Raw genomic sequence first — 17,614 nt, forward strand, 5'->3', positions numbered from 1 at the left:
TTCTTTTAAAATGCCGTAACTTTGCGCCCGATCGCCCGAACTAAACAGTTTTTTCTTTCAAATTGGTTAGTTTTTCGGGATCTACGCGTCTCAAATCAAAAAACCCAAAAACAAAAATAAATTCCGAATTCGCCGAAAAAGGGGTGCAACACGAGGACTTCCCAGGAGGTCACCCATCCTAGCACTACTCTCGCCCAAGCACGCTTAACTGCGGAGTTCTGATGGGATCCGGTGCATTAGTGCTGGTATGATCGCACCCATTTACTTAGAGCGTTAATTTTTATTTATACCCTTTCCAGCCCCTGATTTCTTTTAAAATGCCGTAACTTTGCGCCCGATCGCCCGAACTAAACATTTTTTTCTTTCAAATTGGTTAGTTTTTCGGGATCTACGCGTCTCAAATCAAAATAACCAAAAACAAAAATAAATTCCGAATTCGCCGAAAAAGGGGTGCAACACGAGGACTTCCCAGGAGGTCACCCATCCTAGTACTACTCTCGCCCAAGCACGTTTAACTGCGGAGTTCTGATGGGATCCGGTGCATTAGTGCTGGTATGATCGCACCCATTTACTTAGAGCGTTAATTTTTATTTATACCCTTTCCAGCCCCTGATTTCTTTTAAAATGCCGTAACTTTGCGCCCGATCGCCCGAACTAAACATTTTTTTCTTTCAAATTGGTTAGTTTTTCGGGATCTACGCGTCTCAAATCAAAATAACCAAAAACAAAAATAAATTCCGAATTCGCCGAAAAGGGGGAGCAACACGAGGACTTCCCAGGAGGTCACCCATCCTAGTACTACTCTCGCCCAAGCACGCTTAACTGCGGAGTTCTGATGGGATCCGGTGCATTAGTGCTGGTATGATCGCACCCATTTACTTAGAGCGTTAATTTTTATTTATACCCTTTCCAGCCCCTGATTTCTTTTAAAATGCCGTAACTTTGCGCCCGATCGCCCGAACTAAACATTTTTTTCTTTCAAATTGGTTAGTTTTTCGGGATCTACGCGTTTCAAATCAAAATAACCAAAAACAAAAATAAATTCCGAATTCGCCGAAAAAGGGGTGCAACACGAGGAATTCCCAGGAGGTCACCCATCCTAGTACTACTCTCGCCCAAGCACGCCTAACTGCGGAGTTCTGATGGGATCCGGTGCATTAGTGCTGGTATGATCGCACCCATTTACTTAGAGCGTTAATTTTTATTTATACCCTTTCCAGCCCCTGATTTCTTTTAAAATGCCGTAACTTTGCGCCCGATCGCCCGAACTAAACATTTTTTTCTTTCAAATTGGTTAGTTTTTCGGGATCTACGCGTCTCAAATCAAAATAACCAAAAACAAAAATAAATTCCGAATTCGCCGAAAAGGGGGTGCAACACGAGGACTTCCCAGGAGGTCACCCATCCTAGTACTACTCTCGCCCAAGCACGCTTAACTGCGGAGTTCTGATGGGATCCGGTGCATTAGTGCTGGTATGAGCGCACCCATTTACTTAGAGCGTTAATTTTTATTTATACCCTTTCCAGCCCCTGATTTCTTTTAAAATGCCGTAACTTTGCGCCCGATCGCCCGAACTAAACATTTTTTTCTTTCAAATTGGTTAGTTTTTCGGGATCTACGCGTCTCAAATCAAAATAACCAAAAACAAAAATAAATTCCGAATTCGCCGAAAAGGGGGTGCAACACGAGGACTTCCCAGGAGGTCACCCATCCTAGTACTACTCTCGCCCAAGCACGCTTAACTGCGGAGTTCTGATGGGATCCGGTGCATTAGTGCTGGTATGATCGCACCCATTTACTTAGAGCGTTAATTTTTATTTATACCCTTTCCAGCCCCTGATTTCTTTTAAAATGCCGTAACTTTGCGCCCGATCGCCCGAACTAAACATTTTTTTCTTTCAAATTGGTTAGTTTTTCGGGATCTACGCGTCTCAAATCAAAATAACCAAAAACAAAAATAAATTCCGAATTCGCCGAAAAGGGGGTGCAACACGAGGACTTCCCAAGAGGTCACCCATCCTAGTACTACTCTCGCCCAAGCACGCTTAACTGCGGAGTTCTGATGGGATCCGGTGCATTAGTGCTGGTGTGATCGCACCCATTTACTTAGAGCGTTAATTTTTATTTATACCCTTTCCAGCCCCTGATTTCTTTTAAAATGCCGTAACTTTGCGCCCGATCGCCCGAACTAAACATTTTTTTTCTTTCAAATTGGTTAGTTTTTCGGGATCTACGCGTCTCAAATCAAAATAACCAAAAACAAAAATAAATTCCGAATTCGCCGAAAAATGGGTGCAACACGAGGACTTTCCAGGAGGTCACCCATCCTAGTACTACTCTCGCCCAAGCACGCTTAACTGCGGAGTTCTGATGGGATCCGGTGCATTAGTGCTGGTATGATCGCACCCATTTACTTAGAGCGTTAATTTTTATTTATACCCTTTCCAGCCCCTGATTTCTTTTAAAATGCCGTAACTTTGCGCCCGATCGCCCGAACTAAACATTTTTTTCTTTCAAATTGGTTAGTTTTTCGGGATCTACGCGTCTCAAATCAAAATAACCAAAAACAAAAATAAATTCCGAATTCGCCGAAAAGGGGGTGCAACACGAGGACTTCCCAGGAGGTCACCCATCCTAGTACTACTCTCGCCCAAGCACGCTTAACTGCGGAGTTCTGATGGGATCCGGTGCATTAGTGCTGGTATGATCGCACCCATTTACTTAGAGCGTTAATTTTTATTTATACCCTTTCCAGCCCCTGATTTCTTTTAAAATGCCGTAACTTTGCGCCCGATCGCCCGAACTAAACATTTTTTTCTTTCAAATTGGTTAGTTTTTCGGGATCTACGCGTCTCAAATCAAAATAACCAAAAACAAAAATAAATTCCGAATTCGCCGAAAAGGGGGTGCAACACGAGGACTTCCCAGGAGGTCACCCATCCTAGTACTACTCTCGCCCAAGCACGCTTAACTGCGGAGTTCTGATGGGATCCGGTGCATTAGTGCTGGTGTGATCGCACCCATTTACTTAGAGCGTTAATTTTTATTTATACCCTTTCCAGCCCCTGATTTCTTTTAAAATGTCGTAACTTTGCGCCCGATCGCCCGAACTAAACATTTTTTTTCTTTCAAATTGGTTAGTTTTTCGGGATCTACGCGTCTCAAATCAAAATAACCAAAAACAAAAATAAATTCCGAATTCGCCGAAAAATGGGTGCAACACGAGGACTTTCCAGGAGGTCACCCATCCTAGTACTACTCTCGCCCAAGCACGCTTAACTGCGGAGTTCTGATGGGATCCGGTGCATTAGTGCTGGTATGATCGCACCCATTTACTTAGAGCGTTAATTTTTATTTATACCCTTTCCAGCCCCTGATTTCTTTTAAAATGCCGTAACTTTGCGCCCGATCGCCCGAACTAAACATTTTTTTCTTTCAAATTGGTTAGTTTTTCGGGATCTACGCGTCTCAAATCAAAATAACCAAAAACAAAAATAAATTCCGAATTCGCCGAAAAGGGGGTGCAACACGAGGACTTCCCAGGAGGTCACCCATCCTAGTACTACTCTCGCCCAAGCACGCTTAACTGCGGAGTTCTGATGGGATCCGGTGCATTAGTGCTGGTGTGATCGCACCCATTTACTTAGAGCGTTAATTTTTATTTATACCCTTTCCAGCCCCTAATTTCTTTTAAAATGCCGTAACTTTGCGCCCGATCGCCCGAACTAAACATTTTTTTTCTTTCAAATTGGTTAGTTTTTCGGGATCTACGCGTCTCAAATCAAAATAACCAAAAACAAAAATAAATTCCGAATTCGCCGAAAAATGGGTGCAACACGAGGACTTTCCAGGAGGTCACCCATCCTAGTACTACTCTCGCCCAAGCACGCTTAACTGCGGAGTTCTGATGGGATCCGGTGCATTAGTGCTGGTATGATCGCACCCATTTACTTAGAGCGTTAATTTTTATTTATACCCTTTCCAGCCCCTGATTTCTTTTAAAATGCCGTAACTTTGCGCCCGATTGCCCGAACTAAACATTTTTTTCTTTCAAATTGGTTAGTTTTTCGGGATCTACGCGTCTCAAATCAAAAAACCCAAAAACAAAAATAAATTCCGAATTCGCCGAAAAAGGGGTGCAACACGAGGACTTCCCAGGAGGTCACCCATCCTAGTACTACTCTCGCCCAAGCACGCTTAACTGCGGAGTTCTGATGGGATCCGGTGCATTAGTGCTGTTATGAGCGCACCCATTTACTTAGAGCGTTAATTTTTATTTATACCCTTTCCAGCCCCTGATTTCTTTTAAAATGCCGTAACTTTGCGCCCGATCGCCCGAACTAAACATTTTTTTTCTTTCAAATTGGTTAGTTTTTCGGGATCTACGCGTCTCAAATCAAAATAACCAAAAACAAAAATAAATTCCGAATTCGCCGAAAAAGGGGTGCAACACGAGGAATTCCCAGGAGGTCACCCATCCTAGTACTACTCTCGCCCAAGCACGCTTAACTGCGGAGTTCTGATGGGATCCGGTGCATTAGTGCTGGTGTGATCGCACCCATTTACTTAGAGCGTTAATTTTTATTTATACCCTTTCCAGCCCCTGATTTCTTTTAAAATGTCGTAACTTTGCGCCCGATCGCCCGAACTAAACATTTTTTTTCTTTCAAATTGGTTAGTTTTTCGGGATCTACGCGTCTCAAATCAAAATAACCAAAAACAAAAATAAATTCCGAATTCGCCGAAAAATGGGTGCAACACTAGGACTTTCCAGGAGGTCACCCATCCTAGTACTACTCTCGCCCAAGCACGCTTAACTGCGGAGTTCTGATGGGATCCGGTGCATTAGTGCTGGTATGATCGCACCCATTTACTTAGAGCGTTAATTTTTATTTATACCCTTTCCAGCCCCTGATTTCTTTTAAAATGCCGTAACTTTGCGCCCGATCGCCCGAACTAAACATTTTTTTCTTTCAAATTGGTTAGTTTTTCGGGATCTACGCGTCTCAAATCAAAATAACCAAAAACAAAAATAAATTCCGAATTCGCCGAAAAGGGGGTGCAACACGAGGACTTCCCAGGAGGTCACCCATCCTAGTACTACTCTCGCCCAAGCACGCTTAACTGCGGAGTTCTGATGGGATCCGGTGCATTAGTGCTGGTGTGATCGCACCCATTTACTTAGAGCGTTAATTTTTATTTATACCCTTTCCAGCCCCTGATTTCTTTTAAAATGCCGTAACTTTGCGCCCGATCGCCCGAACTAAACATTTTTTTTCTTTCAAATTGGTTAGTTTTTCGGGATCTACGCGTCTCAAATCAAAATAACCAAAAACAAAAATAAATTCCGAATTCGCCGAAAAATGGGTGCAACACGAGGACTTTCCAGGAGGTCACCCATCCTAGTACTACTCTCGCCCAAGCACGCTTAACTGCGGAGTTCTGATGGGATCCGGTGCATTAGTGCTGGTATGATCGCACCCATTTACTTAGAGCGTTAATTTTTATTTATACCCTTTCCAGCCCCTGATTTCTTTTAAAATGCCGTAACTTTGCGCCCGATCGCCCGAACTAAACATTTTTTTCTTTCAAATTGGTTAGTTTTTCGGGATCTACGCGTCTCAAATCAAAAAACCCAAAAACAAAAATAAATTCCGAATTCGCCGAAAAAGGGGTGCAACACGAGGACTTCCCAGGAGGTCACCCATCCTAGTACTACTCTCGCCCAAGCACGCTTAACTGCGGAGTTCTGATGGGATCCGGTGCATTAGTGCTGTTATGAGCGCACCCATTTACTTAGAGCGTTAATTTTTATTTATACCCTTTCCAGCCCCTGATTTCTTTTAAAATGTCGTAACTTTGCGCCCGATCGCCCGAACTAAACATTTTTTTTCTTTCAAATTGGTTAGTTTTTCGGGATCTACGCGTCTCAAATCAAAATAACCAAAAACAAAAATAAATTCAGAATTCGCCGAAAAATGGGTGCAACACGAGGACTTCCCAGGAGGTCACCCATCCTAGTACTACTCTCGCCCAAGCACGCTTAACTGCGGAGTTCTGATGGGATCCGGTGCATTAGTGCTGGTATGATCGCACCCATTTACTTAGAGCGTTAATTTTTATTTATACCCTTTCCAGCCCCTGATTTCTTTTAAAATGCCGTAACTTTGCGCCCGATCGCCCGAACTAAACATTTTTTTCTTTCAAATTGGTTAGTTTTTCGGGATCTACGCGTCTCAAATCAAAAAACCCAAAAACAAAAATAAATTCCGAATTCGCCGAAAAAGGGGTGCAACACGAGGACTTCCCAGGAGGTCACCCATCCTAGTACTACTCTCGCCCAAGCACGCTTAACTGCGGAGTTCTGATGGGATCCGGTGCATTAGTGCTGGTATGAGCGCACCCATTTACTTAGAGCGTTAATTTTTATTTATACCCTTTCCAGCCCCTGATTTCTTTTAAAATGCCGTAACTTTGCGCCCGATCGCCCGAACTAAACATTTTTTTCTTTCAAATTGGTTAGTTTTTCGGGATCTACGCGTCTCAAATCAAAAAACCCAAAAACAAAAATAAATTCCGAATTCGCCGAAAAAGGGGTGCAACACGAGGACTTCCCAGGAGGTCACCCATCCTAGCACTACTCTCGCCCAAGCACGCTTAACTGCGGAGTTCTGATGGGATCCGGTGCATTAGTGCTGGTATGATCGCACCCATTTACTTAGAGCGTTAATTTTTATTTATACCCTTTCCAGCCCCTGATTTCTTTTAAAATGCCGTAACTTTGCGCCCGATCGCCCGAACTAAACATTTTTTTTCTTTCAAATTGGTTAGTTTTTCGGGATCTACGCGTCTCAAATCAAAATAACCAAAAACAAAAATAAATTCCGAATTCGCCGAAAAAGGGGTGCAACACGAGGACTTCCCAGGAGGTCACCCATCCTAGTACTACTCTCGCCCAAGCACGCTTAACTGCGGAGTTCTGATGGGATCCGGTGCATTAGTGCTGGTATGATCGCACCCATTTACTTAGAGCGTTAATTTTTATTTATACCCTTTGCAGCCCCTGATTTCTTTTAAAATGCCGTAACTTTGCGCACGATCGCCCGAACTAAACATTTTTTTCTTTCAAATTGGTTAGTTTTTCGGGATCTACGCGTCTCAAATCAAAATAACCAAAAACAAAAATAAATTCCGAATTCGCCGAAAAGGGGGAGCAACACGAGGACTTCCCAGGAGGTCACCCATCCTAGTACTACTCTCGCCCAAGCACGCTTAACTGCGGAGTTCTGATGGGATCCGGTGCATTAGTGCTGGTATGATCGCACCCATTTACTTAGAGCGTTAATTTTTATTTATACCCTTTCCAGCCCCTGATTTCTTTTAAAATGCCGTAACTTTGCGCCCGATCGCCCGAACTAAACATTTTTTTCTTTCAAATTGGTTAGTTTTTCGGGATCTACGCGTTTCAAATCAAAATAACCAAAAACAAAAATAAATTCCGAATTCGCCGAAAAAGGGGTGCAACACGAGGAATTCCCAGGAGGTCACCCATCCTAGTACTACTCTCGCCCAAGCACGCCTAACTGCGGAGTTCTGATGGGATCCGGTGCATTAGTGCTGGTATGATCGCACCCATTTACTTAGAGCGTTAATTTTTATTTATACCCTTTCCAGCCCCTGATTTCTTTTAAAATGCCGTAACTTTGCGCCCGATCGCCCGAACTAAACATTTTTTTCTTTCAAATTGGTTAGTTTTTCGGGATCTACGCGTCTCAAATCAAAATAACCAAAAACAAAAATAAATTCCGAATTCGCCGAAAAAAGGGTGCAACACGAGGACTTCCCAGGAGGTCACCCATCCTAGTACTACTCTCGCCCAAGCACGCTTAACTGCGGAGTTCTGATGGGATCCGGTGCATTAGTGCTGGTATGATCGCACCCATTTACTTAGAGCGTTAATTTTTATTTATACCCTTTCCAGCCCCTGATTTCTTTTAAAATGCCGTAACTTTGCGCCCGATCGCCCGAACTAAACATTTTTTTCTTTCAAATTGGTTAGTTTTTCGGGATCTACGCGTCTCAAATCAAAATAACCAAAAACAAAAATAAATTCCGAATTCGCCGAAAAGGGGGTGCAACACGAGGACTTCCCAGGAGGTCACCCATCCTAGTACTACTCTCGCCCAAGCACGCTTAACTGCGGAGTTCTGATGGGATCCGGTGCATTAGTGATGGTATGATCGCACCCATTTACTTAGAGCGTTAATTTTTATTTATACCCTTTCCAGCCCCTGATTTCTTTTAAAATGCCGTAACTTTGCGCCCGATCGCCCGAACTAAACATTTTTTTCTTTCAAATTGGTTAGTTTTTCGGGATCTACGCGTTTCAAATCAAAATAACCAAAAACAAAAATAAATTCCGAATTCGCCGAAAAAGGGGTGCAACACGAGTACTTCCCAGGAGGTCACCCATCCTAGTACTACTCTCGCCCAAGCACGCTTAACTGCGGAGTTCTGATGGGATCCGGTGCATTAGTGCTGGTATGATCGCACCAATTTACTTAGAGCGTTAATTTTTATTTATACCCTTTCCAGCCCCTGATTTCTTTTAAAATGCCGTAACTTTGCGCCCGATCGCCCGAACTAAACATTTTTTTCTTTCAAATTGGTTAGTTTTTCGGGATCTACGCGTCTCAAATCAAAATAACCAAAAACAAAAATAAATTCCGAATTCGCCGAAAAGGGGGAGCAACACGAGGACTTCCCAGGAGGTCACCCATCCTAGTACTACTCTCGCCCAAGCACGCTTAACTGCGGAGTTCTGATGGGATCCGGTGCATTAGTGCTGGTATGATCGCACCCATTTACTTAGAGCGTTAATTTTTATTTATACCCTTTCCAGCCCCTGATTTCTTTTAAAATGCCGTAACTTTGCGCCCGATCGCCCGAACTAAACATTTTTTTCTTTCAAATTGGTTAGTTTTTCGGGATCTACGCGTCTCAAATCAAAATAACCAAAAACAAAAATAAATTCCGAATTCGCCGAAAAATGGGTGCAACACGAGGACTTTCCAGGAGGTCACCCATCCTAGTACTACTCTCGCCCAAGCACGCTTAACTGCGGAGTTCTGATGGGATCCGGTGCATTAGTGCTGGTATGATCGCACCCATTTACTTAGAGCGTTAATTTTTATTTATACCCTTTCCAGCCCCTGATTTCTTATAAAATGCCGTAACTTTGCGCCCGATCGCCCGAACTAAACATTTTTTTCTTTCAAATTGGTTAGTTTTTCGGGATCTACGCGTCTCAAATCAAAAAACCCAAAAACAAAAATAAATTCCGAATTTGCAGAAAAAGGGGTGCAACACGAGGACTTCCCAGGAGGTCACCCATCCTAGCACTACTCTCGCCCAAGCACGCTTAACTGCGGAGTTCTGATGGGATCCGGTGCATTAGTGCTGGTATGATCGCACCCATTTACTTAGAGCGTTAATTTTTATTTATACCCTTTCCAGCCCCTGATTTCTTTTAAAATGCCGTAACTTTGCGCCCGATCGCCCGAACTAAACATTTTTTTCTTTCAAATTGGTTAGTTTTTCGGGATCTACGCGTCTCAAATCAAAATAACCAAAAACAAAAATAAATTCCAAATTCGCCGAAAAATGGGTGCAACACGAGGACTTCCCAGGAGGTCACCCATCCTAGTACTACTCTCGCCCAAGCACGCTTAACTGCGGAGTTCTGATGGGATCCGGTGCAATAGTGCTGGTATGATCGCACCCATTTACTTAGAGCGTTAATTTTTATTTATACCCTTTCCAGCCCCTGATTTCTTTTAAAATGCCGTAACTTTGCGCCCGATCGCCCGAACTAAACATTTTTTTCTTTCAAATTGGTTAGTTTTTCGGGATCTACGCGTCTCAAATCAAAATAACCAAAAACAAAAATAAATTCCGAATTCGCCGAAAAGGGGGAGCAACACGAGGACTTCCCAGGAGGTCACCCATCCTAGTACTACTCTCGCCCAAGCACGCTTAACTGCGGAGTTCTGATGGGATCCGGTGCATTAGTGCTGGTATGATCGCACCCATTTACTTAGAGCGTTAATTTTTATTTATACCCTTTCCAGCCCCTGATTTCTTTTAAAATGCCGTAACTTTGCGCCCGATCGCCCGAACTAAACATTTTTTTCTTTCAAATTGGTTAGTTTTTCGGGATCTACGCGTCTCAAATCAAAATAACCAAAAACAAAAATAAATTCCGAATTCGCCGAAAAAGGGGTGCAACACGAGGAATTCCCAGGAGGTCACCCATCCTAGTACTACTCTCGCCCAAGCACGCCTAACTGCGGAGTTCTGATGGGATCCGGTGCAGTAGTGCTGGTATGATCGCACCGATTTACTTAGAGCGTTAATTTTTATTTATACCCTTTCCAGGCCCTGATTTCTTTTAAAATATCGTAACTTTGCGCCCGATCGCCCGAACTAAACATTTTTTTCTTTCAAATTGGTTAGTTTTTCGGGATCTACGCGTCTCAAATCAAAATAACCAAAAACAAAAATAAATTCCGAATTCGCCGAAAAAGGGGTGCAACACGAGGACTTCCCAGGAGGTCACCCATCCTAGCACTACTCTCGCCCAAGCACGCTTAACTGCGGAGTTCTGATGGGATCCGGTGCATTAGTGCTGGTATGATCGCACCCATTTACTTAGAGCGCTAATTTTTATTTATACCCTTTCCAGCCCCTGATTTCTTTTAAAATGCCGTAACTTTGCGCCCGATCGCCCGAACTAAACATTTTTTTCTTTCAAATTGGTTAGTTTTTCGGGATCTACGCGTCTCAAATCAAAATAACCAAAAACAAAAATAAATTCCGAATTCGCCGAAAAGGGGGAGCAACACGAGGACTTCCCAGGAGGTCACCCATCCTAGTACTACTCTCGCCCAAGCACGCTTAACTGCGGAGTTCTGATGGGATCCGGTGCATTAGTGCTGGTATGATCGCACCCATTTACTTAGAGCGTTAATTTTTATTTATACCCTTTCCAGCCCCTGATTTCTTTTAAAATGCCGTAACTTTGCGCCCGATCGCCCTAACTAAACATTTTTTTCTTTCAAATTGGTTAGTTTTTCGGGATCTACGCGTTTCAAATCAAAATAACCAAAAACAAAAATAAATTCCGAATTCGCCGAAAAAGGGGTGCAACACGAGGACTTCCCAGGAGGTCACCCATCCTAGCACTACTCTCGCCCAAGCACGCTTAACTGCGGAGTTCTGATGGGATCCGGTGCATTAGTGCTGGTATGATCGCACCCATTTACTTAGAGCGTTAATTTTTATTTATACCCTTTCCAGCCCCTGATTTCTTTTAAAATGCCGTAACTTTGCGCCCGATGGCCCGAACTAAACATTTTTTTTCTTTCAAATTGGTTAGTTTTTCGGGATCTACGCGTCTCAAATCAAAATAACCAAAAACAAAAATAAATTCCGAATTCGCCGAAAAAGGGGTGCAACACGAGGACTTCCCTGGAGGTCACCCATCCTAGTACTCCTCTCGCCCAAGCACGCTTAACTGCGGAGTTCTGATGGGATCCGGTGCATTAGTGCTGGTATGATCGCACCCATTTACTTAGAGCGTTAATTTTTATTTATACCCTTTCCAGCCCCTGATTTCTTTTAAAATGCCGTAACTTTGCGCCCGATCGCCCGAACTAAACATTTTTTTCTTTCAAATTGGTTAGTTTTTCGGGATCTACGCGTCTCAAATCAAAATAACCAAAAACAAAAATAAATTCCGAATTCGCCGAAAAAAGGGTGCAACACGAGGACTTCCCAGGAGGTCACCCATCCTAGTACTACTCTCGCCCAAGCACGCTTAACTGCGGAGTTCTGATGGGATCCGGTGCATTAGTGCTGGTATGATCGCATCCATTTACTTAGAGCGTTAATTTTTATTTATACCCTTTCCAGCCCTGATTTCTTTTAAAATGCCGTAACTTTGCGCCCGATCGCCCGAACTAAACATTTTTTTCTTTCAAATTGGTTAGTTTTTCGGGATCTACGCGTCTCAAATCAAAATAACCAAAAACAAAAATAAATTCCGAATTCGCCGAAAAAGGGGTGCAACACGAGGACTTCCCTGGAGGTCACCCATCCTAGTACTCCTCTCGCCCAAGCACGCTTAACTGCGGAGTTCTGATGGGATCCGGTGCATTAGTGCTGGTATGATCGCACCCATTTACTTAGAGCGTTAATTTTTATTTATACCCTTTCCAGCCCCTGATTTCTTTTAAAATGCCGTAACTTTGCGCCCGATCGCCCGAACTAAACATTTTTTTTCTTTCAAATTGGTTAGTTTTTCGGGATCTACGCGTCTCAAATCAAAATAACCAAAAACAAAAATAAATTCCGAATTCGCCGAAAAAGGGGTGCGACACGAGGACTTCCCAGGAGGTCACCCATCCTAGTACTACTCTCGCCCAAGCACGCTTAACTGCGGAGTTCTGATGGGATCCGGTGCATTAGTGCTGGTATGATCGCACCCATTTACTTAGAGCGTTAATTTTTATTTATACCCTTTCCAGCCCCTGATTTCTTTTAAAATGCCGTAACTTTGCGCCCGATCGCCCGAACTAAACATTTTTTTTCTTTCAAATTGGTTAGTTTTTCGGGATCTACGCGTCTCAAATCAAAATAACCAAAAACAAAAATAAATTCCGATTTCGCCGAAAAAGGGGTGCAACACGAGAACTTCCCAGGAGGTCACCCATCCTAGTACTACTCTCGCCCAAGCACGCTTAACTGCGGAGTTCTGATGGGATCCGGTGCATTAGTGCTGGTATGATCCCACCCATTTACTTAGAGCGTTAATTTTTATTTATACCCTTTCCAGCCCCTGATTTCTTTTAAAATGCCGTAACTTTGCGCCCGATCGCCCGAACTAAACATTTTTTTTCTTTCAAATTGGTTAGTTTTTCGGGATCTACGCGTCTCAAATCAAAATAACCAAAAACAAAAATAAATTCCGATTTCGCCGAAAAAGGGGTGCAACACGAGGACTTCCCAGGAGGTCACCCATCCTAGTACTACTCTCGCCTAAGCACGCTTAACTGCGGAGTTCTGATGAGATCCGGTGCATTAGTGCTGGTATGATCGCACCCATTTACTTAGAGCGTTAATTTTTATTTATACCCTTTCCAGCCCCTGATTTCTTTTAAAATGCCGTAACTTTGCGCCCGATCGCCCGAACTAAACATTTTTTTCTTTCAAATTGGTTAGTTTTTCGGGATCTACGCGTCTCAAATCAAAATAACCAAAAACAAAAATAAATTCCGAATTCGCCGAAAAAGGGGTGCAACACGAGGACTTCCCAGAAGGTCACCCATCCTAGTACTACTCTCGCCCAAGCACGCTTAACTGCGGAGTTCTGATGGGATCCGGTGCATTAGTGCTGGTGTGATCGCACCCATTTACTTAGAGCGTTAATTTTTATTTATACCCTTTCCAGCCCCTGATTTCTTTTAAAATGCCGTAACTTTGCGCCCGATCGCCCGAACTAAACATTTTTTTCTTTCAAATTGGTTAGTTTTTCGGGATCTACGCGTCTCAAATCAAAATAACCAAAAACAAAAATAAATTCCGAATTCGCCGAAAAAGGGGTGCAACACGAGGACTTCCCAGGAGGTCACCCATCCTAGTACTACTCTCGCCCAAGCACGCTTAACTGCGGAGTTCTGATGGGATCCGGTGCATTAGTGCTGGTATGATCGCACCCATTTACTTAGAGCGTTAATTTTTATTTATACCCTTTCCAGCCCCTGATTTCTTTTAAAATGCCGTAACTTTGCGCCCGATCGCCCGAACTAAACATTTTTTTCTTTCAAATTGGTTAGTTTTTCGGGATCTACGCGTCTCAAATCAAAATAACCAAAAACAAAAATAAATTCCGAATTCGCCGAAAAAGGGGTGCAACACGAGGACTTCCCAGGAGGTCACCCATCCTAGTACTACTCTCGCCCAAGCACGCTTAACTGCGGAGTTCTGATGGGATCCGGTGCATTAGTGCTGGTATGATCGCACCCATTTACTTAGAGCGTTAATTTTTATTTATACCCTTTCCAGCCCCTGATTTCTTTTAAAATGCCGTAACTTTGCGCCTGATCGCCCGAACTAAACATTTTTTTCTTTCAAATTGGTTAGTTTTTCGGGATCTACGCGTCTCAAATCAAAATAACCAAAAACAAAAATAAATTCCGAATTCGCCGAAAAGGGGGAGCAACACGAGGACTTCCCAGGAGGTCACCCATCCTACTACTACTCTCGCCCAAGCACGCTTAACTGCGGAGTTCTGATGGGATCCGGTGCATTAGTGCTGGTATGATCGCACCCATTTACTTAGAGCGTTAATTTTTATTTATACCCTTTCCAGCCCCTGATTTCTTTTAAAATGCCGTAACTTTGCGCCCGATCGCCCGAACTAAACATTTTTTTCTTTCAAATTGGTTAGTTTTTCGGGATCTACGCGTCTCAAATCAAAATAACCAAAAACAAAAATAAATTCCGAATTCGCCGAAAAAGGGGTGCAACACGAGGAATTCCCAGGAGGTCACCCATCCTAGTACTACTCTCGCCCAAGCACGCCTAACTGCGGAGTTCTGATGGGATCCGGTGCAGTAGTGCTGGTATGATCGCACCGATTTACTTAGAGCGTTAATTTTTATTTATACCCTTTCCAGGCCCTGATTTCTTTTAAAATATCGTAACTTTGCGCCCGATCGCCCGAACTAAACATTTTTTTCTTTCAAATTGGTTAGTTTTTCGGGATCTACGCGTCTCAAATCAAAATAACCAAAAACAAAAATAAATTCCGAATTCGCCGAAAAAGGGGTGCAACACGAGGACTTCCCAGGAGGTCACCCATCCTAGCACTACTCTCGCCCAAGCACGCTTAACTGCGGAGTTCTGATGGGATCCGGTGCATTAGTGCTGGTATGATCGCACCCATTTACTTAGAGCGCTAATTTTTATTTATACCCTTTCCAGCCCCTGATTTCTTTTAAAATGCCGTAACTTTGCGCCCGATCGCCCGAACTAAACATTTTTTTCTTTCAAATTGGTTAGTTTTTCGGGATCTACGCGTCTCAAATCAAAATAACCAAAAACAAAAATAAATTCCGAATTCGCCGAAAAGGGGGAGCAACACGAGGACTTCCCAGGAGGTCACCTATCCTAGTACTACTCTCGCCCAAGCACGCTTAACTGCGGAGTTCTGATGGGATCCGGTGCATTAGTGCTGGTATGATCGCACCCATTTACTTAGAGCGTTAATTTTTATTTATACCCTTTCCAGCCCCTGATTTCTTTTAAAATGCCGTAACTTTGCCCCCGATCGCCCTAACTAAACATTTTTTTCTTTCAAATTGGTTAGTTTTTCGGGATCTACGCGTTTCAAATCAAAATAACCAAAAACAAAAATAAATTCCGAATTCGCCGAAAAAGGGGTGCAACACGAGGACTTCCCAGGAGGTCACCCATCCTAGCACTACTCTCGCCCAAGCACGCTTAACTGCGGAGTTCTGATGGGATCCGGTGCATTAGTGCTGGTATGATCGCACCCATTTACTTAGAGCGTTAATTTTTATTTATACCCTTTCCAGCCCCTGATTTCTTTTAAAATGCCGTAACTTTGCGCCCGATCGCCCGAACTAAACATTTTTTTTCTTTCAAATTGGTTAGTTTTTCAGGATCTACGCGTCTCAAATCAAAATAACCAAAAACAAAAATAAATTCCGAATTCGCCGAAAAAGGGGTGCAACACGAGGACTTCCCAGGAGGTCACCCATCCTAGTACTCCTCTCGCCCAAGCACGCTTAACTGCGGAGTTCTGATGGGATCCGGTGCATTAGTGCTGGTATGATCGCACCCATTTACTTAGAGCGTTAATTTTTATTTATACCCTTTCCAGCCCCTGATTTCTTTTAAAATGCCGTAACTTTGCGCCCGATCGCCCGAACTAAACATTTTTTTCTTTCAAATTGGTTAGTTTTTCGGGATCTACGCGTCTCAAATCAAAATAACCAAAAACAAAAATAAATTCCGAATTCGCCGAAAAAGGGGTGCAACACGAGGACTTCCCAGGAGGTCACCCATCCTAGTACTACTCTCGCCCAAGCACGCTTAACTGCGGAGTTCTGATGGGATCCGGTGCATTAGTGCTGGTATGATCGCACCCATTTACTTAGAGCGTTAATTTTTATTTATACCCTTTCCAGCCCCTGATTTCTTTTAAAATGCCGTAACTTTGCGCCCGATCGCCCGAACTAAACATTTTTTTCTTTCAAATTGGTTAGTTTTTCGGGATCTACGCGTCTCAAATCAAAATAACCAAAAACAAAAATAAATTCCGAATTCGCCGAAAAAGGGGTGCAACACGAGGACTTCCCAGGAGGTCACCCATCCTAGTACTACTATCGCCCAAGCACGCTTAACTGCGGAGTTCTGATGGGATCCGGTGCATTAGTGCTGGTGTGATCGCACCCATTTACTTAGAGCGTTAATTTTTATTTATACCCTTTCCAGCCCCTGATTTCTTTTAAAATGCCGTAACTTTGCGCCCGATCGCCCGAACTAAACATTTTTTTCTTTCAAATTGGTTAGTTTTTCGGGATCTACGCGTCTCAAATCAAAATAACCAAAAACAAAAATAAATTCCGAATTCGCCGAAAAAGGGGTGCAACACGAGGACTTCCCAGGAGGTCACCCATCCTAGTACTACTCTCGCCCAAGCACGCTTAACTGCGGAGTTCTGATGGGATCCGGTGCATTAGTGCTGGTATGATCGCACCCATTTACTTAGAGCGTTAATTTTTATTTATACCCTTTCCAGCCCCTGATTTCTTTTAAAATGCCGTAACTTTGCGCCCGATCGCCCGAACTAAACATTTTTTTTCTTTCAAATTGGTTAGTTTTTCGGGATCTACGCGTCTCAAATCAAAATAACCAAAAACAAAAATAAATTCCGAATTCGCCGAAAAAGGGGTGCAACACGAGGACTTCCCAGGAGGTCACCCATCCTAGTACTACTCTCGCCCAAGCACGCTTAACTGCAGAGTTCTGATGGGATCCGGTGCATTAGTGCTGGTATGATCGCACCCATTTACTTAGAGCGTTAATTTTTATTTATACCCTTTCCAGCCCCTGATTTCTTTTAAAATGCCGTAACTTTGCCCCCGATCGCCCGAACTAAACATTTTTTTTCTTTCAAATTGGTTAGTTTTTCGGGATCTACGCGTCTCAAATCAAAATAACCAAAAACAAAAATAAATTCCGAATTCGCCGAAAAAGGGGTGCGACACGAGGACTTCCCAGGAGGTCACCCATCCTAGTACTACTCTCGCCCAAGCACGCTTAACTGCGGAGTTCTGATGGGATCCGGTGCATTAGTGCTGGTATGATCGCACCCATTTACTTAGAGCGTTAATTTTTATTTATACCCTTTCCAGCCCCTGATTTCTTTTAAAATGCCGTAACTTTGCGCCCGATCGCCCGAACTAAACATTTTTTTTCTTTCAAATTGGTTAGTTTTTCGGGATCTACGCGTCTCAAATCAAA

General features: G+C 43.2%; 57 non-coding genes across 57 annotated transcripts; all 57 read right to left on the bottom strand.

Annotated features, from left to right (window-relative positions):
* Window positions 1-140: 140 nt before the first annotated feature.
* On the bottom strand, window positions 141-259 carry LOC145572891 (5S ribosomal RNA). The gene has a single exon (XR_014097015.1). It is a non-coding gene; the product is annotated as a 5S ribosomal RNA (ribosomal RNA).
* Window positions 260-447: 188 nt separating this feature from the next.
* LOC145573930 (5S ribosomal RNA) lies at window positions 448-566 on the bottom strand. The gene has a single exon (XR_014097903.1). It is a non-coding gene; the product is annotated as a 5S ribosomal RNA (ribosomal RNA).
* Window positions 567-754: 188 nt separating this feature from the next.
* LOC145574015 (5S ribosomal RNA) lies at window positions 755-873 on the bottom strand. The gene has a single exon (XR_014097986.1). It is a non-coding gene; the product is annotated as a 5S ribosomal RNA (ribosomal RNA).
* A 188-nt stretch (window positions 874-1,061) lies between these two features.
* LOC145572955 (5S ribosomal RNA) lies at window positions 1,062-1,180 on the bottom strand. The gene has a single exon (XR_014097075.1). It is a non-coding gene; the product is annotated as a 5S ribosomal RNA (ribosomal RNA).
* A 188-nt stretch (window positions 1,181-1,368) lies between these two features.
* Window positions 1,369-1,487, bottom strand: LOC145573957 (5S ribosomal RNA). Its single transcript, XR_014097929.1, has one exon. It is a non-coding gene; the product is annotated as a 5S ribosomal RNA (ribosomal RNA).
* A 188-nt stretch (window positions 1,488-1,675) lies between these two features.
* LOC145572830 (5S ribosomal RNA) lies at window positions 1,676-1,794 on the bottom strand. Its single transcript, XR_014096956.1, has one exon. It is a non-coding gene; the product is annotated as a 5S ribosomal RNA (ribosomal RNA).
* A 188-nt stretch (window positions 1,795-1,982) lies between these two features.
* LOC145572812 (5S ribosomal RNA) lies at window positions 1,983-2,101 on the bottom strand. The gene has a single exon (XR_014096939.1). It is a non-coding gene; the product is annotated as a 5S ribosomal RNA (ribosomal RNA).
* A 189-nt stretch (window positions 2,102-2,290) lies between these two features.
* LOC145572948 (5S ribosomal RNA) lies at window positions 2,291-2,409 on the bottom strand. Its single transcript, XR_014097068.1, has one exon. It is a non-coding gene; the product is annotated as a 5S ribosomal RNA (ribosomal RNA).
* Window positions 2,410-2,597: 188 nt separating this feature from the next.
* On the bottom strand, window positions 2,598-2,716 carry LOC145572841 (5S ribosomal RNA). The gene has a single exon (XR_014096967.1). It is a non-coding gene; the product is annotated as a 5S ribosomal RNA (ribosomal RNA).
* Window positions 2,717-2,904: 188 nt separating this feature from the next.
* Window positions 2,905-3,023, bottom strand: LOC145573972 (5S ribosomal RNA). The gene has a single exon (XR_014097943.1). It is a non-coding gene; the product is annotated as a 5S ribosomal RNA (ribosomal RNA).
* Window positions 3,024-3,212: 189 nt separating this feature from the next.
* On the bottom strand, window positions 3,213-3,331 carry LOC145572949 (5S ribosomal RNA). Its single transcript, XR_014097069.1, has one exon. It is a non-coding gene; the product is annotated as a 5S ribosomal RNA (ribosomal RNA).
* A 188-nt stretch (window positions 3,332-3,519) lies between these two features.
* Window positions 3,520-3,638, bottom strand: LOC145573974 (5S ribosomal RNA). Its single transcript, XR_014097945.1, has one exon. It is a non-coding gene; the product is annotated as a 5S ribosomal RNA (ribosomal RNA).
* A 189-nt stretch (window positions 3,639-3,827) lies between these two features.
* On the bottom strand, window positions 3,828-3,946 carry LOC145572950 (5S ribosomal RNA). Its single transcript, XR_014097070.1, has one exon. It is a non-coding gene; the product is annotated as a 5S ribosomal RNA (ribosomal RNA).
* A 188-nt stretch (window positions 3,947-4,134) lies between these two features.
* LOC145573026 (5S ribosomal RNA) lies at window positions 4,135-4,253 on the bottom strand. Its single transcript, XR_014097141.1, has one exon. It is a non-coding gene; the product is annotated as a 5S ribosomal RNA (ribosomal RNA).
* A 189-nt stretch (window positions 4,254-4,442) lies between these two features.
* On the bottom strand, window positions 4,443-4,561 carry LOC145574004 (5S ribosomal RNA). Its single transcript, XR_014097976.1, has one exon. It is a non-coding gene; the product is annotated as a 5S ribosomal RNA (ribosomal RNA).
* Window positions 4,562-4,750: 189 nt separating this feature from the next.
* On the bottom strand, window positions 4,751-4,869 carry LOC145573040 (5S ribosomal RNA). Its single transcript, XR_014097155.1, has one exon. It is a non-coding gene; the product is annotated as a 5S ribosomal RNA (ribosomal RNA).
* Window positions 4,870-5,057: 188 nt separating this feature from the next.
* LOC145573975 (5S ribosomal RNA) lies at window positions 5,058-5,176 on the bottom strand. Its single transcript, XR_014097946.1, has one exon. It is a non-coding gene; the product is annotated as a 5S ribosomal RNA (ribosomal RNA).
* Window positions 5,177-5,365: 189 nt separating this feature from the next.
* LOC145572951 (5S ribosomal RNA) lies at window positions 5,366-5,484 on the bottom strand. The gene has a single exon (XR_014097071.1). It is a non-coding gene; the product is annotated as a 5S ribosomal RNA (ribosomal RNA).
* Window positions 5,485-5,672: 188 nt separating this feature from the next.
* LOC145573027 (5S ribosomal RNA) lies at window positions 5,673-5,791 on the bottom strand. The gene has a single exon (XR_014097142.1). It is a non-coding gene; the product is annotated as a 5S ribosomal RNA (ribosomal RNA).
* Window positions 5,792-5,980: 189 nt separating this feature from the next.
* On the bottom strand, window positions 5,981-6,099 carry LOC145573925 (5S ribosomal RNA). The gene has a single exon (XR_014097898.1). It is a non-coding gene; the product is annotated as a 5S ribosomal RNA (ribosomal RNA).
* A 188-nt stretch (window positions 6,100-6,287) lies between these two features.
* Window positions 6,288-6,406, bottom strand: LOC145573958 (5S ribosomal RNA). The gene has a single exon (XR_014097930.1). It is a non-coding gene; the product is annotated as a 5S ribosomal RNA (ribosomal RNA).
* A 188-nt stretch (window positions 6,407-6,594) lies between these two features.
* Window positions 6,595-6,713, bottom strand: LOC145572892 (5S ribosomal RNA). Its single transcript, XR_014097016.1, has one exon. It is a non-coding gene; the product is annotated as a 5S ribosomal RNA (ribosomal RNA).
* A 189-nt stretch (window positions 6,714-6,902) lies between these two features.
* LOC145572853 (5S ribosomal RNA) lies at window positions 6,903-7,021 on the bottom strand. The gene has a single exon (XR_014096978.1). It is a non-coding gene; the product is annotated as a 5S ribosomal RNA (ribosomal RNA).
* Window positions 7,022-7,209: 188 nt separating this feature from the next.
* On the bottom strand, window positions 7,210-7,328 carry LOC145574016 (5S ribosomal RNA). The gene has a single exon (XR_014097987.1). It is a non-coding gene; the product is annotated as a 5S ribosomal RNA (ribosomal RNA).
* Window positions 7,329-7,516: 188 nt separating this feature from the next.
* LOC145572956 (5S ribosomal RNA) lies at window positions 7,517-7,635 on the bottom strand. The gene has a single exon (XR_014097076.1). It is a non-coding gene; the product is annotated as a 5S ribosomal RNA (ribosomal RNA).
* Window positions 7,636-7,823: 188 nt separating this feature from the next.
* On the bottom strand, window positions 7,824-7,942 carry LOC145573901 (5S ribosomal RNA). The gene has a single exon (XR_014097875.1). It is a non-coding gene; the product is annotated as a 5S ribosomal RNA (ribosomal RNA).
* Window positions 7,943-8,130: 188 nt separating this feature from the next.
* LOC145572964 (5S ribosomal RNA) lies at window positions 8,131-8,249 on the bottom strand. The gene has a single exon (XR_014097083.1). It is a non-coding gene; the product is annotated as a 5S ribosomal RNA (ribosomal RNA).
* A 188-nt stretch (window positions 8,250-8,437) lies between these two features.
* LOC145572873 (5S ribosomal RNA) lies at window positions 8,438-8,556 on the bottom strand. The gene has a single exon (XR_014096998.1). It is a non-coding gene; the product is annotated as a 5S ribosomal RNA (ribosomal RNA).
* Window positions 8,557-8,744: 188 nt separating this feature from the next.
* On the bottom strand, window positions 8,745-8,863 carry LOC145574017 (5S ribosomal RNA). Its single transcript, XR_014097988.1, has one exon. It is a non-coding gene; the product is annotated as a 5S ribosomal RNA (ribosomal RNA).
* A 188-nt stretch (window positions 8,864-9,051) lies between these two features.
* LOC145572952 (5S ribosomal RNA) lies at window positions 9,052-9,170 on the bottom strand. The gene has a single exon (XR_014097072.1). It is a non-coding gene; the product is annotated as a 5S ribosomal RNA (ribosomal RNA).
* A 188-nt stretch (window positions 9,171-9,358) lies between these two features.
* On the bottom strand, window positions 9,359-9,477 carry LOC145572893 (5S ribosomal RNA). The gene has a single exon (XR_014097017.1). It is a non-coding gene; the product is annotated as a 5S ribosomal RNA (ribosomal RNA).
* A 188-nt stretch (window positions 9,478-9,665) lies between these two features.
* On the bottom strand, window positions 9,666-9,784 carry LOC145573976 (5S ribosomal RNA). The gene has a single exon (XR_014097947.1). It is a non-coding gene; the product is annotated as a 5S ribosomal RNA (ribosomal RNA).
* A 188-nt stretch (window positions 9,785-9,972) lies between these two features.
* On the bottom strand, window positions 9,973-10,091 carry LOC145574018 (5S ribosomal RNA). Its single transcript, XR_014097989.1, has one exon. It is a non-coding gene; the product is annotated as a 5S ribosomal RNA (ribosomal RNA).
* Window positions 10,092-10,279: 188 nt separating this feature from the next.
* Window positions 10,280-10,398, bottom strand: LOC145573081 (5S ribosomal RNA). Its single transcript, XR_014097194.1, has one exon. It is a non-coding gene; the product is annotated as a 5S ribosomal RNA (ribosomal RNA).
* Window positions 10,399-10,586: 188 nt separating this feature from the next.
* Window positions 10,587-10,705, bottom strand: LOC145572894 (5S ribosomal RNA). The gene has a single exon (XR_014097018.1). It is a non-coding gene; the product is annotated as a 5S ribosomal RNA (ribosomal RNA).
* A 188-nt stretch (window positions 10,706-10,893) lies between these two features.
* Window positions 10,894-11,012, bottom strand: LOC145574020 (5S ribosomal RNA). The gene has a single exon (XR_014097991.1). It is a non-coding gene; the product is annotated as a 5S ribosomal RNA (ribosomal RNA).
* A 188-nt stretch (window positions 11,013-11,200) lies between these two features.
* On the bottom strand, window positions 11,201-11,319 carry LOC145572896 (5S ribosomal RNA). Its single transcript, XR_014097019.1, has one exon. It is a non-coding gene; the product is annotated as a 5S ribosomal RNA (ribosomal RNA).
* A 189-nt stretch (window positions 11,320-11,508) lies between these two features.
* Window positions 11,509-11,627, bottom strand: LOC145572913 (5S ribosomal RNA). Its single transcript, XR_014097035.1, has one exon. It is a non-coding gene; the product is annotated as a 5S ribosomal RNA (ribosomal RNA).
* Window positions 11,628-11,815: 188 nt separating this feature from the next.
* Window positions 11,816-11,934, bottom strand: LOC145572811 (5S ribosomal RNA). The gene has a single exon (XR_014096938.1). It is a non-coding gene; the product is annotated as a 5S ribosomal RNA (ribosomal RNA).
* Window positions 11,935-12,121: 187 nt separating this feature from the next.
* LOC145572914 (5S ribosomal RNA) lies at window positions 12,122-12,240 on the bottom strand. The gene has a single exon (XR_014097036.1). It is a non-coding gene; the product is annotated as a 5S ribosomal RNA (ribosomal RNA).
* A 189-nt stretch (window positions 12,241-12,429) lies between these two features.
* On the bottom strand, window positions 12,430-12,548 carry LOC145573864 (5S ribosomal RNA). Its single transcript, XR_014097838.1, has one exon. It is a non-coding gene; the product is annotated as a 5S ribosomal RNA (ribosomal RNA).
* A 189-nt stretch (window positions 12,549-12,737) lies between these two features.
* Window positions 12,738-12,856, bottom strand: LOC145574003 (5S ribosomal RNA). The gene has a single exon (XR_014097975.1). It is a non-coding gene; the product is annotated as a 5S ribosomal RNA (ribosomal RNA).
* A 189-nt stretch (window positions 12,857-13,045) lies between these two features.
* On the bottom strand, window positions 13,046-13,164 carry LOC145572987 (5S ribosomal RNA). The gene has a single exon (XR_014097105.1). It is a non-coding gene; the product is annotated as a 5S ribosomal RNA (ribosomal RNA).
* A 188-nt stretch (window positions 13,165-13,352) lies between these two features.
* On the bottom strand, window positions 13,353-13,471 carry LOC145572847 (5S ribosomal RNA). Its single transcript, XR_014096973.1, has one exon. It is a non-coding gene; the product is annotated as a 5S ribosomal RNA (ribosomal RNA).
* Window positions 13,472-13,659: 188 nt separating this feature from the next.
* LOC145572865 (5S ribosomal RNA) lies at window positions 13,660-13,778 on the bottom strand. The gene has a single exon (XR_014096990.1). It is a non-coding gene; the product is annotated as a 5S ribosomal RNA (ribosomal RNA).
* Window positions 13,779-13,966: 188 nt separating this feature from the next.
* On the bottom strand, window positions 13,967-14,085 carry LOC145572876 (5S ribosomal RNA). The gene has a single exon (XR_014097001.1). It is a non-coding gene; the product is annotated as a 5S ribosomal RNA (ribosomal RNA).
* A 188-nt stretch (window positions 14,086-14,273) lies between these two features.
* Window positions 14,274-14,392, bottom strand: LOC145572984 (5S ribosomal RNA). Its single transcript, XR_014097102.1, has one exon. It is a non-coding gene; the product is annotated as a 5S ribosomal RNA (ribosomal RNA).
* A 188-nt stretch (window positions 14,393-14,580) lies between these two features.
* LOC145573082 (5S ribosomal RNA) lies at window positions 14,581-14,699 on the bottom strand. The gene has a single exon (XR_014097195.1). It is a non-coding gene; the product is annotated as a 5S ribosomal RNA (ribosomal RNA).
* A 188-nt stretch (window positions 14,700-14,887) lies between these two features.
* LOC145572897 (5S ribosomal RNA) lies at window positions 14,888-15,006 on the bottom strand. The gene has a single exon (XR_014097020.1). It is a non-coding gene; the product is annotated as a 5S ribosomal RNA (ribosomal RNA).
* Window positions 15,007-15,194: 188 nt separating this feature from the next.
* Window positions 15,195-15,313, bottom strand: LOC145573004 (5S ribosomal RNA). Its single transcript, XR_014097121.1, has one exon. It is a non-coding gene; the product is annotated as a 5S ribosomal RNA (ribosomal RNA).
* Window positions 15,314-15,501: 188 nt separating this feature from the next.
* On the bottom strand, window positions 15,502-15,620 carry LOC145572898 (5S ribosomal RNA). Its single transcript, XR_014097021.1, has one exon. It is a non-coding gene; the product is annotated as a 5S ribosomal RNA (ribosomal RNA).
* A 189-nt stretch (window positions 15,621-15,809) lies between these two features.
* On the bottom strand, window positions 15,810-15,928 carry LOC145573966 (5S ribosomal RNA). The gene has a single exon (XR_014097938.1). It is a non-coding gene; the product is annotated as a 5S ribosomal RNA (ribosomal RNA).
* Window positions 15,929-16,116: 188 nt separating this feature from the next.
* On the bottom strand, window positions 16,117-16,235 carry LOC145572888 (5S ribosomal RNA). Its single transcript, XR_014097012.1, has one exon. It is a non-coding gene; the product is annotated as a 5S ribosomal RNA (ribosomal RNA).
* A 188-nt stretch (window positions 16,236-16,423) lies between these two features.
* LOC145573028 (5S ribosomal RNA) lies at window positions 16,424-16,542 on the bottom strand. Its single transcript, XR_014097143.1, has one exon. It is a non-coding gene; the product is annotated as a 5S ribosomal RNA (ribosomal RNA).
* Window positions 16,543-16,730: 188 nt separating this feature from the next.
* LOC145572900 (5S ribosomal RNA) lies at window positions 16,731-16,849 on the bottom strand. The gene has a single exon (XR_014097023.1). It is a non-coding gene; the product is annotated as a 5S ribosomal RNA (ribosomal RNA).
* Window positions 16,850-17,038: 189 nt separating this feature from the next.
* Window positions 17,039-17,157, bottom strand: LOC145573987 (5S ribosomal RNA). The gene has a single exon (XR_014097958.1). It is a non-coding gene; the product is annotated as a 5S ribosomal RNA (ribosomal RNA).
* A 189-nt stretch (window positions 17,158-17,346) lies between these two features.
* LOC145573979 (5S ribosomal RNA) lies at window positions 17,347-17,465 on the bottom strand. Its single transcript, XR_014097950.1, has one exon. It is a non-coding gene; the product is annotated as a 5S ribosomal RNA (ribosomal RNA).
* Between the last annotated feature and the right edge of the window lie 149 nt (window positions 17,466-17,614).

The sequence above is a fragment of the Chenopodium album genome, chromosome 12 (assembly GCF_948465745.1).
Source record: "Chenopodium album chromosome 12, dcCheAlbu1.1, whole genome shotgun sequence".
In the NCBI taxonomy this organism is placed as follows: Eukaryota; Viridiplantae; Streptophyta; class Magnoliopsida; order Caryophyllales; family Amaranthaceae; genus Chenopodium; species Chenopodium album.